At 46.1% G+C, this 18,110-nt stretch overlaps 1 pseudogene; it reads right to left on the bottom strand.

The window, feature by feature from the left end:
* Positions 1-3,537: 3,537 nt before the first annotated feature.
* Positions 3,538-17,903, bottom strand: LOC115321244 (annotated as a pseudogene).
* Between the last annotated feature and the right edge of the window lie 207 nt (positions 17,904-18,110).

The following is an 18,110-nucleotide window of genomic DNA, read 5'->3' as shown; positions in this document are numbered from 1 at the left end:
CTTTTGAAAGCGGTCGATAGCGGCGCATTCACTGTGATTGATGGTTTAGTCAGTAATAGCCAACACACAAGGCGAGTGAGCACCGCGACGATGAAATTTCGCATTGTTTTATCGGTACCATCACATGGTAGCGTCAGCTGTGTTGGGGATTGAAGCAAAATGGAGTATAGTCGCGCGCACACCGTGGTAGTGAAAGCATCGACCGTGTGGTAGCTCAAAGCTATGTCGAGTCAACGTATGTAAAAGGTATCTTCAGAAAAGTGACAGTTTCTTTACATAAAAAAAAAAAAAGAAAAGTACGTATCGGCGACCGCTTACTATCCGTTGAAATGTAGCGCTAGTGGTGCTAATCAGACACCGAATTTTCTGAACTAACCGTTATTTTATTCTAAAGTTTTGTGATTTTCCGTTTTACGGGGAGAATTGGTTTCGCCGGGACTTTCGGATACATCGACCTCAATGGCGCCAGTAACTTAGAACAGGCCCATTTTCCCATTGATAATTTTAAAAAATCACTTAAAAAGTTTCAATGAAATAGAAGTTAGCTCTGAAACTTTGGCATCTGATTCGAACTGCTAGTGTTACATTTGGGCGGAGAATCAGAGATTGCACTCATGTAGAATTGACTTTGAATGTCCCATACGAGGAGCTTATGCACATTAGCTTGTTGTAGAAGAGATCTAAGGAGGTTTATTTGTACAGGTGGCACTTCTCACTTATCTGCGAAGTTTGACAACATAGTCATAATGAGGTGAAAGACAGTCGTGGCATTTGGTAGAATAGCTTGCGGAAAATACTATGCGACGCATGCTTGAATGGAACAGTAGAGCTTCGTTGTAATATTCAAACTCGCGGAGATGAAAAAAAATTGCCGAAACCTTTGCAGAGGTCGTCGTCGAAGTGCGATAGCATTTCGCACTGACTTGTTTTGCGTAAACGTTTATTTTTCTTATTAATCTGCCTAGGAAGTGCCATTAATGTTTTAATAGATTTTAATGACCTCTATGAAGTATTCAGTCACATTGAATTTCAATTCACATGGCTTCAATATTATACTAAAACAAAAAATAAAAAAAAAAGATGATCGCCTCCGCAAGCCACATTACTGCATCCCCACGTTCGTGCGACAAACTCATAAAACCCAATAACCAGTCGCAGTTTTGTTATAAAAAAAGGTTGAATGCCGCATAGCTTAGAAATGAGCATTATTTGTATTGTGTTGTATCCATTCATAAAACTATTCGTATAAACTGAATAAAAATGTAGAACAAGCCGCTTTCATATGCATTTTTCGCTATGTTTGAAATAATTATTGCGAAGTGAAAGACAAGTTCAACTACGTTCAAGATAACTTGGAATTTCTATATGTAGCCAAAAGGAATTTCGCACAGGTACATTAAGGATGTTCCTGAAATAAGAAGAGGAATGTCGGAGGATGTCAAAGGGCTAAAAAAATTGAGTTGGTAGCAATAACCTTAATTCTTCTTCGGCGATGCTTTGTGGGCGGAACATGCTGAATTGCATCCTTTACCTTAGTAATTAAAGAAATTAATCTAAGTAAAACTACCGTTTTACGGTGAGATGCTCCTTTCACCGTGTCTTAATTTCTCTTGAACACCATCATTTGACAAATGTGCACCGCTCTAAGAGATAAATCAGCAGCAAGAACTGCCTTGAGAATTAGCAAAAAGGCTAATTTTCTGTCCATTCCAGACTGACACGTTGTATTCCGGGTGCTAACTAACATAAACGTATTCGAACATCCAACGCGTGCCGCCGAACCCGGGTGAAGCCTTTTAAAAAGATCACATAAATCCTCTCGGTAAAGAATCGTGCTGCAATATACCACAAAAGGCGAATATAACCGTGAAAACATCCCTAAAAAAAAATTACTTCATTAAAAAATAAACAGAACGATAATTGGTATTCTGTACACACAACTTTTGTCTGCTAACCGCGCGCCCTCTGGCTTGCGCAACAACCGAAAGGTGGTGGCAGCTCGGTCGGCGGCTAACGGCAGCTCAGCAACCATCCGGTCGCTTGCAAAGAAGACAACTTTTTTTTTTTTTATAATAAATGGCGAGCGTTTTTCGGTGCTGGAATGATCAGTGCATGATTTCTTTTTCGTTACCAATCAAACCCAATAAATGAACATAAGAAAAAAGCGATAGTTCGTGAAGTAATTTCAGCTAGATGTCGTCTGCTTTTGGTGCGACCGGGCGGCTGCTCAGCTGAAGCCGCCGTAGGAAAGGCTCTGTAAGCAGCCGCAAGCAGCTGAAGCTGCTGCCGCCATCTGTCGGTTATTGCGCCAGTCGGGCAGACAGTTATGGTGTTTATTTTTACTTCGCTTCACTCGGGCAAGTTTTTTTTTTTTTTTTTTTTAATTTCGGTACAATGCTTTCACAACCTTCAGGCACCAATAAAAATTGTAGCACTAGCAAACCAATATATGCGGCCACTTTAAATGTTTCACTTTAATTCAAAAACACGCAATACGCCCAAGCACATAAAACAAAAGAGCGTTATGGCTGTTTATAAGATATAGAACGCCTCAGTAGTTTGCAGCCTTCCACTTCTGGAGTGCAACGCCCTAATGAACCCGGCTAACAGGAGAAACAAATCTTGGAGACAAAACGGCAAGACTATTCATCTTCTGTATCCCTTATTACATAAGAAAAGGTTAGGTAGATATCAGGAATACAAGGCTATATTTGCTACTTAGCAGCAATTTGACTAAGCCGAGTGCCGAATTTATACATAAGTATAGCCACCTCAAGGAACAAGCTAAGAAACACTTCGCATTAATACTTTGAAATATTTAACAACCGAACCTGCCCTAATTGACTATACGTATTTTAATGCTATAGGAAATATTCGCGATAAAGCAATCCGAGCAGCAGCTATTTGGGTGGCGATGCATCCCTACGGAGTTAACATCTAGTTCCATGAATAAGTTGATAAAGGAGTTGTCCCAACTTCCCGTCGTATATTTGTGACAGGGTTGCGTCAAAATTATGCAATTCAGGTGCTCAACACTTCTACTTATATATTACACGTGTTACAGCGGTAGAAGGGTTCACGTTTTTGGGGGAATCTATATTCAAGGTCGCGCGGTAAAACAGGAAGACAAATGATCGTTGAATAACTTAAGATAAATTCTGCCAGTTCTTAATTTTATTGATCAATATAGTCAAAAAGAAACACTATTTTCAACACTGGAACTACATTCTGACGTACCAGTGAAGTGATTGGTAAGAAAATATGCCAAGTTGCCTCGATTATTATATTTATGGTTGCGCTTACCCCCATCTAATTTCCGCCAAGTAAAAAAATATGGGAACGAAGGAATTGATATAGACACCTTTTTACAGTATGTTATATTTAAAGAAAATAAGAAAATATAAATGGCACAGTGGGACTTTCTGGAAGGAATTTATTTCCTAATTGCAGAAGCTCATTAGTGATTATTTACGGAACCTACCATACCCATGAATTAATCTGTCACCACATCATATATGTATTCCGTATTTGAGGCTGTATTTTAAATCGAAAGCCCTCGTCACAAACATTTACTTATGTTTTTGAACCACCGGCAACGTCAATGGAAGCTCCGGTCATGTAGGACGTTTTGGGGCTGCACATGAAAAGAATTGTTTCTGAGATTTCGATTGGCTGCGCGATACGCTTCATGGGAATCATTGCCGCTAGCCTTCTGGTTATATCGCTGCTTGAGTATTTCTGAATCATGGGAGTGTCGGTAAGGCCGGGCAGAATCACGTTCACCCGGATTCCCTTGGTCGCCAGCTCAAGGGCGACGGACTTGGTGAACGCAATGACACCGCCCTTGGAGGCTGTGTAGGCGCCCAGTCCTGGAAAGCCCCCCTTGCCAAGTATGCTCGCAATGTTCACAATAGCTGCTCCTGTTACATTCCGTGATAGCATGTGCTTCACCGCTCCTTTGGTCACCAAAAATGTACCCTGCAAGCAAAAAAGGCTGCCTTCAAGTTTGCGATTGTCATGCAATAAAACCAGTCTATTATAGCCTATTTATCTTTCAAACCATGCATGTTTCAAATATGCATGTTTTAAAAACCATACATATTACAAGTAATAATGTGTGCTTAAAATATATCTAGAGAATATAAATGATGAAAAAGAAATAATACTACTAAATACATGCCGATACACCTCAATGTAGCAGCAGTATTATTTTTATTTAAGCATTTATCACCTCGGTAGCTAACCATCTCATGGCAACGAAAATTCAGAGTGCATCCCCCTTGTTTTGAATTCGCGCGTTAAAACTACGTGATGATATTAAAGACGATCTAGATAAATATTTGTCATTCTGTAGGATATTGTAGTATCTCGGGTTGTTCTAGACTTGGTCTGGAACAGTTGGTGAGAACACTAACATTTTATTTCGTTAACTGATTATTACTTGGCCAAATTTATAATAATGATGAAAGAGCGTTGTCGGCGTCTATTCAGGCCGATGGTCCCATGCCGTCTCGCTGCTCACTCCGTCTCGTCTTCTTTTATTCCTCTGTCCGACTTCTTTTTAAACCCTCGTGCTGAGGGTTACCTCGCGATGGCGTGAACTGGTGGAATCGCGAGGCAATACGTCAGCCAGATGAGACAGCAGTATTGGCAGTGCTATGGGGTGATTGCCAAGATGTTGCCTAATATTCGTCGACGACGCAGCACTTGAGCCGGGTAAGGTAACATGACGCTCTCCGGGGCCGCTCGATCGAGTGGAGAAAAGTTCTCTCGGGAGCCGCTGGGTCGGTGCGTTCGTACGTGACCACAGTACTCCCTCCCCAGAGAGTAGGCGAACGTTTAGAGACCACCGTTATCCGAGCCTAGGCTTTCGACTCGCCGCGGGCGCGCGAGTGAGGTGTGCAGCAGCTGTTGAAGGAGCTGCGATGCCCAGACGCTGTGGCCAATGCACGTGGTGACCGGAGCGTGTCTGGATCTTCGTCGGGCGCTGCTTGTCGGGGGCGATGATCTGTTTGTGGTCGGGTGGAGAAGGGAGAGGCGAGGTCGGCGCGAGCGTTGTTTGTTTAGGTGGCGCTTCCGGGTGGGGTGGTGCCGTTGCAGAAGTGTCTGTTGGGGCGCCATCTAAATAAGCTGCTTTAACGCGATCTAATGCGACGACCTCGGTGCGACCACGAATTGCAAGTGTGATGTTTTTTGAACCTCGCCTTAACACCTTGTGTGGCCCGTCGTAGGGCGGTTGCAGGGGCTTTCGCACGGCGTCATTTCGCAGAAAGACATGTGTGCACGTTGCCAAGTCCTGGCTGATGAAGGAGGGTTGGCTGGGTTTTTGACGGGGTGCGGTGGCACGGATGTGTGTCATAGCCTCCCGCAGTTGGGTTACGTAGTTGGTGGAGTCCAGACAGGCGTCGGCTTGTGTGGATGTGAAGAATTCACCGGGGAGGCGAAGGGTCGTACCGTAGACCAACTCTGCAACGCTGCAACCGAGGTCAGATTTGAGGGCTGTCCGAATGCCGAGGAGAACGAGGGGCAAAACTTCCATCCAATCTTGACGTTGATGGGTCTTGAGGGCGGCTTTCAGCTGGCGATGAAAGCGCTCCACCATGCCATTGCTGGCGGGGTGGTAAGCAGTGGTGCGAATGCGCCGAGATCCCAGCAGCTTAGTGAGGCTGGAGAAGAGACTGGATTCAAACTGTCGGCCCCGGTCAGTCGGGATAGTGGAAGGCGTGCCGAACCGCGAAATCCAGTATGCAACGAATGCGCGTGCCACCGTTTCCGCAGTTATGTTGGGCAGGGGGACGACTTCCGGCCAGCGAGTAAAACGGTCGATGCAAGTCAGAAGGTAGGCATTTCCCTGGGAAGGCGGCAGCGGTCCAACAATGTCTATGTGGATGTGGTCGAACCGTGCGTCGGGTGGATTGAAGGTTCCCAGGGGTGTGACCGTGTGACGCTGAACTTTGCAGCGCTGACACTGTATGCAAGTGCGGGCCCAGTGGCGAACATCCTTGTTGATGCCGGGCCACACGAAGCGAGATGTTATAAGATGTTGGGTAGCCTTGATTCCGGGGTGCGAAAGTCCGTGAAGGGCATCAAAGATCTGGCGGCGAAACTGTAGTGGCACGTAGGGGCGTGGTGATCTCGTTGATGTGTCACATATAAGGTCGGTCGAACACATAGGAAGAGAGAGCTCACTGAATACCAGCCATCCGGGTGTGGCACGGAGGTCGCGAAGTTGGGCGTCGTTGCGTTGTGCCGCTGCCAGTTTTGCGAAATCGACGACAGCCAGAGTTTCGTTGGTGCATGTGCCTATTCGTGACAGAGTATCAGCCACGACGTTCTCTGCGCCATGAACGTGCCGGATGTCCGATGTAAATTCCGAGACACATGACATTTGTCGCAGCTCTCGCTGAGAATGGCTGCCACCGTCGGGTCGCAGTGAACGAAAAGCGTGCACGAGGGGCTTGTGGTCGGTCAAGACAAAAAATTGCCGACCTTCGACATAATGCCTGAAATGCCGCAAGGCTAAGTATATCGCCAGTAACTCGCGGCTGAAAGTGCTATAACGCTGCTCGGTGGGAGTTAGTTTCCGGGAAAAGAAAGAAAGAGGTTGCCACTGTCCGTGTACTTCCTGTTGAAGCACAGCGCCGACGGCGTTGTCCGAAGCGTCGGTGGCTACCGAAAGTGGGACCGCTTCCTTGGGATGCACAAGCATGGTTGTTGTAACCAGAAGTTATCTGGCACGATGGAATGCTGATGTGCAGCGCTCGTCCCAAGTGAGCTCGGCTTTGGGGTTACGTGAGCCTGAGAGCATGCCGTGCAGCGGGTGGAGCTTTTCTGCGCAGCCCGGGAGAAAACGTCGATAAAAATTTATCATGCCGAGAAACTCCCGGAGTTGCTTCTTGGTTGATGGCTTAGGAAACTCTCTGATCACCTGCACTTTGGTATCGAGTGGGCGGATGCCGGAAGCGTTGACAGTATGGCCCAAAAATTCGAGGTCGGGCTTGCCAAAAACGCACTTGTCCATCTGGATTACAAGTCCAAATTCGGCCAGGCGAGTGAACAGGGCTCGGAGATGTCCGAGATGTTCGTCGGCAGTTTTGCTGGCCACGAGGATGTCATCAATGTAGGCATAGCAGAAGGGAAACCCTCGCAGCACCTGGTCTATGAAACGTTGGAAGGTCTGCGCAGCGTTTTTGAGTCCGAATGGCATGCGCAGAAATTCAAATAGACCGAAGGGTGTGGTGACGGCGGTTTTTGGAATATCCGAGGGCTCGACCGGAATTTGATGGTAAGCACGTACCAGATCAATCTTGGAGAAGATGGTAGTGCCGTCGAGCGATGCAGTGAAGTCGTGAATGTGTGGGATTGGGTAGCGATCTTCTGCTGTGTTGCGGTTGAGGGCTCGGTAGTCGCCACACGGACGCCAGTCCCCTGGCGTGGATTTGGGGACCATGTGGAGAGGCGAGGACCAAGGGCTTTCCGACTGGCGCACAATGCCCAGCTCGAGCATGTGTTCGAACTGTTGTCGGGCGACCCGTAGTTTGTCTGGGGGTAGCCGGCGGGGACGCGCGTGGACAGGTGCTCCTGACGTCTCGATGTGGTGTGTCACGGTGTGTTGGATAGGGCACTCGTCCGGTCCAACGCGCGTCAGCTGTGGAAACTCGCCGAGCAGCCGCGTGTACGGGGAGTCCTCAGCTGGAAATGCGAATGTGGGGCTGATAGACTGCAGAGACGAGGCGATGCCTTGGACGGTGAGTCGTGTCGCTTCGTCTCGAAGACGTCGCCCCTTGACGTCCACCAGCAGCCCAAAACGCGTTAAGAAGTCTGCTCCGAGAATTGCGTGCGGAATGGCCGCGCAGATAAAAACCCAGCGAACAGTGCGCCGCAGTCCGAGATCGAGTGTCAAGGAACGCGCACCGTATGTCGAAATGGCCGAGTTGTTCACGGCACGATGTTGCGACGTGCTGGGGTGCCGACGATCTTGTACGGTTGCGGGGACGACACTAACCTCTGCCCCGGTGTCCACGAGGTAGCGAACACCAGAGATGCGGTCCGTCACAAAAAACAAGGATCGGCGGCTGTGGAGATCGGCGGGAGCACTTGCCACCCTTAGTGCTCGGCCTTCTCGTTTTCCGCTTGGGTGCAAGGGGGCTTGCATTTAAGAGCTTCGGCGCCAAAACGTTGATGATACCAGCACTCGCCTGAGTCCGTGCGGGAGGAAGAGCGAGACCGGCGTCCGGCGGGGGAACGCCCGCGTGATGCGCGACGGCCACGAGGAGCTTGCAATTTTGCCACAAGATCAGCGAGACGCGCGACCTCGGCTCGTAGTTCACGGACCTCGTCTGGACTGGATCGGGTGTGGGCTGCTGAGATGTTCGGGGATGGGGTAGAGACCTCCATTATCTTGTCTGCAAGCTCGGCGATCTTAGCGAGGCCGATGTCCCCCGCTGATGCCAGCACCATCCGAACGTTGCTCGGCAGGCGTTGCAGGAAGAGCTCGCGGAGGAGGGACTCGTCGATGGTCGTCGCCTTGTCTCCGAGGAGCTGCTCCATCCGACGCAACAGCTGCGTTGGAGTGCGGTCGCCAAGTTCCTCTGCTGTCAAGAGTTGCTGTAGACGCTTCTCCTCTGAGGCGCTTGTGCGGCGAATCAGCTGTGCCTTTAGGGTGCTGTAGGCATCGACGGCTGGCGGTGTGAGTAGCAGATCCCTCACCTCTGTGGCAATGGTTGGGGAGAGGCTGGACACGACATGGTGGAACTTCGTCATGTCAGCCGTGATCCGTCGAGTGGCGAATTGAGACTCGACTTGGACGAACCACAGCTGCGGGTCCGCAGGCCAGAAAGGGGGAAGCTTGAGGGCGACTGCGGAAACAGTGCTGGAGACGGGCTCCTCGTCCGGCATGGCTGAGCTGGGGTTGTTGGTGGTTGCGCTGGGGAAAATCGGGTCACCACTGTAGTATCTCGGGTTGTTCTAGACTTGGTCTGGAACAGTTGGTGAGAACACTAACATTTTATTTCGTTAACTGATTATTACTTGGCCAAATTTATAATAATGATGAAAGAGCGTTGTCGGCGTCTATTCAGGCCGATGGTCCCATGCCGTCTCGCTGCTCACTCCGTCTCGTCTTCTTTTATTCCTCTGTCCGACTTCTTTTTAAACCCTCGTGCTGAGGGTTACCTCGCAATGGCGTGAACTGGTGGAATCGCGAGGCAATACGTCAGCCAGATGAGACAGCAGTATTGGCAGTGCTATGGGGTGATTGCCAAGATGTTGTCTAATGTGGTGCAATGGATGTTGCGCGGACTTATGTTAGCGTGCGGCAACATTCGTCGACGACGCAGCACTTGAGCCGGGTAAGGTAACATGACGCTCTCCGGGGCCGCTCGATCGAGTGGAGAAAAGTTCTCTCGGGAGCCGCTGGGTCGGTGCGTTCGTACGTGACCACAATATAATATTTACCACCTAAGAACCATATTTGCCACGTAAGAATGAATAAGCGAATGTATTAAGAAATACATGTTCTCAAGGGAAAAAAGGTGTATTAGAAACAAACAAAATTACACTATGGCTGATAAATGTGCGAGACCGTATGAGCAGGAAACTTTGCCGCGTTCGTGCTGCGATTGGAAACGCAATAAACTGCCATGAGGAGGAACGGGACTGAACTTTGTCCCGCTTACCCCGATCTTCTGAAAAGTTCAAACAACCTATTCCCGTCTGCCTATGTGTGTCTGGTTCCGAACTTTCGTCAACGCACCACGTACAGTCGGGAGCAAAAGTTTGCGGGGCACGGCAGCGCGTGCCGAAATACATCGCCGCGCCGTGCAACGGCGCGCCGCCACATAAAAAGGCCGCGCTTTGCGCATGCGCGCCCTTCGTGCTGACAGTCATGTCTCTTTCGCTCGTTTCTGTCCGACTCACCCCTGATAACCGGAGTCAGCGCCAGGGGCGCAAGTTACCGTTTCGCTGGCTGTCATGTCTCGCGTCTTCTTCAGCTGCCTCCGCAGCCGCGCTGGGTGACAAAGCGCCTGGTTCACCCACCCCGCGACCTCCGTGCAAAAGCGCAGCGGCTGAGGCAGCTAAAGCAGACGCGCAGCATGAAAGCCAGCGAAGCGCTATCTCGCGCCCCTGGCGCCGGCTCCTGTTATCACGAGTGCGTCGGAAAGAAACGAGCGAAAGAGACATGATAGCGGGCACAAAAGGTGCGCACGCGCAAAGCGCGGCTCCTTAATGCGGCGGCGCGCCGTTGGGCGGCGCGGCGATGCATTTCGTCACGCGCTCCCGTGCCCCGCAAACTTTTGCTCCCGACTGTACATGAATGCTGAGATAACGCGCTACTTCGTAGCAGTCACCCCTCAGTAGACGGCACAAGATGCGATTGACCTTTTTCTTTTAAAGTTTGCAGGCGCACGTTCGGCTCGTTAAGCACTTATTTTAAATTCTGCATGTGTCCATCTTTTTCCATTCCTAACAATATCATGAGGTAGGTGAAGACCTCTACGGGGCAGCGGCGCTCATGGTCATCTCGGCGTAGGCTCCACGAGCTGGCTCGGCCTCCTTAAGTCGTTCGATCATCCGTCATCGCGTGTCGTGTTCACCATGCTGCAGACGGTATCTTTGTAACACTATAGATATTTAAGTTTCAAGCTAAAACACTTTAGTAAAATAGCTTTCTCTATAAACACTTACGTCTAATTTGAACTTGGAATAATTTTTGAAATAATAGTTAGAAAAAGTGGACTAAAATGAAATGCCCCGCATAAAGAAAAACATGCTGTATTTTTTTATATATTAAGAATGAAGTTCTGGGTATTTATCTTAAATTTGCATTACTTTCTTTGTATTACATCCGTTTAAAGTAACAAAAATAGAGCTGACCTAAAGAACGGATTCTTTTTTGTTTTTAATAAAGTTATATCTGGGTATCTAAGAAACGACATTTCCAATACAGATATAGCCCAACTTCTGTAAAAATATCTGGTCATAGAAATTACCGCATTTGACTGGAAAATAGGTTGGATTATGTCTCACGACTGTGTCACGCATATTTCTTGAAATACTCGTTTGGTTAATCAACTTCCTTTCCAAGGGTTGAAAGAGCACATTGTTTTGTTTTGATACAGTCAGTGCTACAGAATTGTGTAGTTCTTTCATTCACACAAGTTTGCAATATACGAAAGGAAAATTTTATAAACTTTCTAGACTCAAACGTCCAGACAAGCGTGGATATATGTTAATCACATTTCTAAAACTGGCTGCTTATTGCTCGTGCTGTCTGCCCTCATGATGAGTCAATCAAAGCAAGCGTAGAATATATGTAAGTCAGAGGAACCTTGGCATAACATGACGGATGTCATTAAACATAAATCTGGGGCTTGATCTTGTTTGCATTCATCAATTATGCATCTGTTCTAGGTGTTTTCCGCAACAGTTCGCTTGGCGGATAATTTTGTATTATTAAATAAGTAAACGGTTGGATGAAGTCTGCTCCAAGGGCCAATAACCATGTCTCACTTTCATTATTGAAATAACCTCATTGCATGAATATGTATACATGTCATGGACTGAAGCATTCTCATAACCGAGGAATGCGTTGTAATCATTAAGATACGTATTCAGTTACTTAAATACCGGAAACTCACAAGAGTTTCAAGTATGGTTTGGTAGGCAAAATGAGGTACGAAAAAAAATAAAAAAATGCAGGGTTTCCAAAAAAAAAAAGAAAAGATCGGTCACTATGTCATTTCCAATGCATTTCTGATTTAACAAATGTTATGGTAAGGAACACGTGTCGTACGAAAGTAGAGCGTATTACGGTAAGACACCCAGTTAGAGATATTTCCTGGTATTATCCATTCAAGGTACATGTCAAAAATTGATCTACAGGGTCCGATCGGAAAAAGTAAACCCTGCTTTTTAGCCCGAACAAAAAACTACGCTTCGCAGGAAGCTGAATGTTCACTAGAATGCGACGCAGGAAATATAAGCCAGAATGAAAACGCTTGAGAGCATCATCTTACGTGGATGAAAAAAAAATAAGGACTGATCTCTACGAGCAGATGACATCGCCGGAGAAATGGGGGAAAATAACGTCTCTACAAGCAGACGACAAGCCCTCCCCCTTTTCCGATTCGGACTCTCTTATCTTCACAGGCGAGGCTGTGTTTCACCTTGACAGACAGGTCAACTCATAGAACAGCCGTCACTGAAGCGGCATCATCCCGCAGTGGATACTCGAGAAGTGCTCTTTAAATGCGGTAGCTTCCCGAAGCGGACACGTCGGCGGAGTCTGAATGTTTCAAGTGAACGTGTTACGTCGTCGGCAAAAAGTTCATTAAAAATTAATTACAATAATTGCATATTAAACTTCCATGGTATCATACATTCACATATAATCATGAGCGTGTATATGTGTATATTGTGCAAAATAGTTTAGTAGGTTATTTCTTATAACCCTACCAAACCCGTAAGGTATCCTTAAGTAAGGAGAGCCGGAAGCCAGCTCAGTGATTCACCTTTAGGTTGGTGTTGATTACATCGTCGAATATTGCTTCACTCAGATTTACGGGGGAAGTTATATGATGCAGAATCCCAGCACTGTTGACGACAATACTGATGTTCATTTCGAATTTAGTTTGGATGCCTTCGAAGAGTTCTTTGACTCAAGTCGAATTTCGAACATCCACGTACAGGAATGTGTGGTTAAGGTGTCCGTCTGCAAGTAAAAGTAAGTTTACTGAGAATTAGACCAATTGATTATTAATTTGAAGAAAAATAAAGGGTGTTTAAAATGAATTCGAACGGCTATCTTAATGCTTAAATGGTACATTATTTCAGCCTGTGCAGGGCACTTATACGACCAGGGCTACATAATATAGCTGGTTAATCCGTAAAATACGTCGGCTAATAAACTATTTCCACGCGTGTCACCGTGCGAGCGTGTGAGTGGGGAAAAAATTACCGTGCTTGCCTTTCATGCAGAAGCGCCAGGCTCATTTCTCGAGAGCGGACGCTTCTCATATTTTTTTTCTTCTCTTTAACGTTCTCGTGATTGTCTGATTAAATTACGAATCTTCTACGCGGCGAACGTTCTACGCCGAATGATCCAGAATCCCACGAGTGTACAAGAGATTCTCCGCGTGGGTGTCCGACGTCAGTCTATGCTCAACACCGCCACGTTAACTCCTCCTAGAAAACAAAGACGGAGTGCTGAGTGAGATGGCGTCATCAGAGAAGGCCGACGCTGGACAAAGATTGGAAATGATTACTGCGTCAACGCACGGCCTCGAATTTAGTTTGAGCCGAACGTTGACGCAATCGCGCCGTGTCCATCCTCTGTTCAGCGTTGACCTTCGCTTGACGCCATCTCATTCAGTAGTACGGCTTTGTTATCTAGGAGGTGTTGGTATAGCCAAAACCTACTGGATAAAAAAGCCGTAGTGCTGATAGAGACGATTGCTTCAACATTCGGTTTAAACTGGACTCGAACCCGAGCGCTTACACGGCACTCGTTTCCAATCTATGCCCTGCGTTGGCCTTCAATGGTGACGGAAAAAGGTCGGCCCTACACGGCCTTATTTTCTAGGCGGTGTTGCCTACGCACCGAGAAAGTGAGAGTGAGATGTGGAGAGCGCATGATGACGTCCGAACGCCGAGCTTTGATTCAAAATATTAATGGGTATACCTCAAGCGATCCGCTTATGTCTTCACTGCACTCGTCGAATGCGTTCGAATGCGAAACCCGATCGCCGACGCCTGAGTTTCAAGTCCTAAGGCGTTCGACGCGTGGTACTGGAGGCAAGGGCAGCTAGATTTAGGTCTAACCACTAATCATTCGAATCAGTGGTCGACCTTCTGACATCCCCGCGCTCTCTCCTTTCCTCCTCGCGCTCACTTTTTCGGCACATTGCCAGCACTCGACTCTGTTGTCACGCCGACATTCGACGCCTGCAACGCTTTCGTCTTTGGCACAAATTCGCCACATTAAACTTGTAGTTCCTTTGGTTATTGCCTGTTTATCTGCCGCTCATCCATGACACTATAATATATTATTTAACTTTCTAATTAGTGAAAATAAACATAAGGCTCAAATTAGAAGCTTGCTGAGCGTCATTGAAAACAACAAGTTAGTTAAATTTAAGAACGTTTTAAAGCACGTGGGACGTGCTTGTGGGCGCTGTAACTATCAGTCGTCCAAGGTGCACAAAGCTACCAGTGCTAAACCGTGGATGATAATATCTTCATCCGGGTTCTCGCACCGCTAACCTTGTGCCAGTTACGTTAGTGGGTATTTTTGGCGGATACCAGCAGTTCCCACGCGCCCGAAGTCATTTCGAATTTCATTTATTTTAGAATTCGGGTGACCCTCAAAACATTTATCAATAAAAGCGTATGTTTCCTTTCAATATTTCAAAAGTTAATTATCAAAATTTGGTTAGTTATCTAACGTGGTGTAAGAAATTTTATGACCTACTGTCCGTATAGCTTACCTACATAGATTGTATTAGTGAACCTTTATCAGATTGTTTTGAAATAAACATTTTGGAAATAGAAATCAAACACCCTGTATATTTCAAGCTTTATACCGTAGGTAAGTAAGATACAGGTTTTAATGGCGCAGCGGAAACGGAGGCATTAATTCGCCAAGCTTTATGCCGTGATACTTAAATATTAGTTTCTCAAAATTTGTGAAAAATTAATAAGAATATATAAGGTTTTTATTTTTAACATAACCTTCAAGCGGTAGAACGCTGAGAAGTATTAAGCGAAAGTTGAAAAATTGCTTCAATGCTAATTTAATAAAAGAATGATGATTTTTTTACATAAACGAAATGTAGGTACGCAATCTAGCTACTCCTCCACATATTAATCACACCAAATAAGGCAGTCATTAAGACATGACATAGGTTTTGGATACCCTTGCTTTCCTGCCAGGCTTCTAGCCAGGGTTCTCAGTACATCTGAGTTCTTCCAATGACCGGTATAAGAAAAAAAAAAATAACTAACAGAAGCAGAGTGATATCATTTTATATATACACAGAACGTTTATAAATGCTCTAGCTATATCTTATCACACATATGTAGACAGTTATCATGACGTGGCACAAGCTTTTGCATGCTCCCCGAAAAAAAGGTGGTCGCCCGTGTTCTCAGTCATTCCGTCACGAGTTCAAGAAAGCCGCCAGTCGCCACAGCCGTTCTTTCCTAACTCCCATCACAAACGACGTCTCTCCGCACTATACGAAGCATCATGCCGTTTCCTCTATGCACATGCAAGTTTGTGGCGCTGACGCATAATGAAATGACTGAGAACACCGACTGCAACCCTTTTTAGGAAAGCATCCAAAAGCCTGCGCAACGTTAAAGTAACTATATTAGTTAGGGGTGAGCGAAGAAAGACATTGAGGTTTTACTGCGTTGATTATACTGTGATAAAGTCTGTGACGTGAGACTGAGCGTGGAATGCCCGTATACATTTCGATGTAATAAAGATGGTCAGACTCGGCACGTCACCGATTCTTTTCAGCTGTGTACTGCTGATTCAACTCCTTCCTCTTGCAATGCATTCTGAATACTGCGGCATATCGAGTGAACACCTGGCCTTCAAATCCGGGCATGCGAGCGATAAGAATAGAAGATTGTAACATAATAACTGTCACTTCACAAGACTCCCCGTTGGCATATTGGGTGAGTGTCGTGCTCAAAATCCTGGGTCCAGGAGTCAATCCTTCTTGAGGGACGTTTGGAATTTTGTTTCTTTCATCTCAATGTATCCACTTATCGTCATACCGCTAATGCTCATTCGCTTCGTGTAATTCATTGAATTTTTGTAGGGAAGGTCGAGCAGAAAAGCAATGCTATCGCATAAAATGAGAGAATCCGCAAAGACGTGAACAAAAGTATAATGTGTTTATTGTTTTGCAAGACACAGGGAAGGACGAGGTTAGCACGAATAAAAACGTTGTTAATGACCGCATGTACACGACGAACGTAAGACGCAGCTGACGGCAGTGCACACGATCCCACGTGTGGATAGGCAATGTAATGGGTAAATGGACGGATGTGACTGAACCGTTTGAATCGGGCGATGTCTTGCGTCACATATAGCTCTATACTCCGTTTCACCTTGCGTCCGATGGCAGCGCCGGCTACGAGTCATCCCAGCCAACCCAGTTCTGTCGACTTAGCACGTGACTACGCTTTCCTTGCGTCACGTCGCTTTCTCTGGAAGGTAACGTAACCTAGAGGGACCTTAGATTGGCTTCGATGGCTCATGACATCCACTGAGGCCGGGCGAAAGGTGAAAAGGGGGTTTTGCACCTCGCTCAACGCCGCGAGGAACGACGGATTGTGGAAAGAGGTCGGTTCACTTATCGATGTTACTACTATTTTCACAATAATTTGCCATGTTATGAACGTAACAACCGAGAATAGCCTTACGGTTCACAGATCTGGCTGCAGGTGGCGCAAGATTCTACACATTCAAAGTCACGATGCGCGTACGTTACGGTTTTCTGTCGATTTCATCCAAGAACATGGAAGCATGACTGCTTCGTTCGAGAAACAAGAAATAAACTGTAGAAATAACTTGTTAGTGTGTTCTTCTCAAAACAGCGGCTTGATTATGTTCCTACACAAGTCAGTGAGGCATATTTCGCCATAAGAACGGCGCAAGAAAGCAAACGTTTTCGCGAGCGGCACTGATATTTGACAAATAAAATTATTTGAAAACTCGAATACTAGAAAATTGGGAAGTCGAATAAATATATTCTGTCAATCACTATGTCATTCAAATTTTATTCTCGTATATTCTCACGCCCCTAGTCCTTATCTGTGTGGTGCTTGCATGAAAAAATAGATAACATATGTACAGTATTTTCCGGGCAACACTCCGCCAAAGCCCATTTAGACCTAAAAAAAAGAGTATTTGCTTAGATTGTCTACACCCAGTGCATATAGTCCGCACGCCGTGCAGAGTGCGCACCAGGCGCTTAGTCGGACACGATGTTCTTTTCATCCACTGCACACCTTGAACAATGTCTGCTTTCTAAGCTGACAAAAAAACTTGTATTATACATAAATCATGATTAACACATTTCATTCACAAAACCCGTTACGTCTCGTCATAACGAACGATCTTAGAAGCAAAATTCCTGTATTCCGCACGCGTAGGTAGTCCCCAAAGCCTAAAATTTGAACTTTAAAAAAATCTATAGTCTGCAGACTACAACTCCGAAAATACGGTAAAAACATTATGTCTACATTAAAAAAAAATAACGTTTTAACCATTAGTCTTTTTTTGTTTTTTTTAGCTCACTTCATCAGAACGTGAAAAAAGAAATACAGCCCTCGTATTAGTTTCAGTACTTGCATCATGCGTCATTGGTCCCCATATCCCAATTCTCCTGCTCGGATATTTGTAAGTAACCTTGTGTTCTGCAGTGAGATGAACTAGGTTTGTTTATCTATATCAAACGCTTGAGGTTGCGAAGAAACGAAGCACTGGATGTGATTTGCTGTTTTTGATACCTTATGATTCTGGTGTGAAAAAGCAAACAATTACAAAAAACATTCCACACTCAAAATTCGCGTATGCAGTTAATATGGTCATACGTACTTGGAAGCATAGCAACGGTTTCGTCTCCTCCGGTTTTGTTCGTGTCAGCTACGATTACGGTGGCATTCTCCCGAGCGAGTCCCATAGCAACACTCCGCCCGATGCCGCTGGCCGCACCAGTTACAAGTGCCAGTCGACCGCCCAATTCGAGTGAGGATGTTCCAGCATCGCTATTTGGCTTTCCGACATACGCGTCGCCGTCACGACTATCAATATTACCGTTAGAGATACTTCCGGTAACTAAGTAGCCAAAGACAAAGTAGCAGGCAAGCTTGAGATTGTTTAACATGCTGCTATTGTGAAAGAAACGTGGGCAAGTCTCTAGGAGTCCTGGCTGCCACGTTATATATAGCGATGTTCTTGTTAACTTTTTTTATATCTCATCCACACATGTGCGTAAAGGAAAACTAAAGAAACATAAATTCTCATCCAATATCCGATGTTTTGCAAAGGCCAATGGAGGCTTTTGTGCGACTACTGTTTTTGCGAAAATATA

Source organism: Ixodes scapularis, unplaced genomic scaffold (assembly GCF_016920785.2).
Source record: "Ixodes scapularis isolate PalLabHiFi unplaced genomic scaffold, ASM1692078v2 PGA_scaffold5__190_contigs__length_132052651, whole genome shotgun sequence".
NCBI lineage: Eukaryota > Metazoa > Arthropoda > Arachnida > Ixodida > Ixodidae > Ixodes > Ixodes scapularis.
Note: the sequence above shows the minus strand (reverse complement) of the source record. Positions and strands in the feature narration are given on the sequence as shown.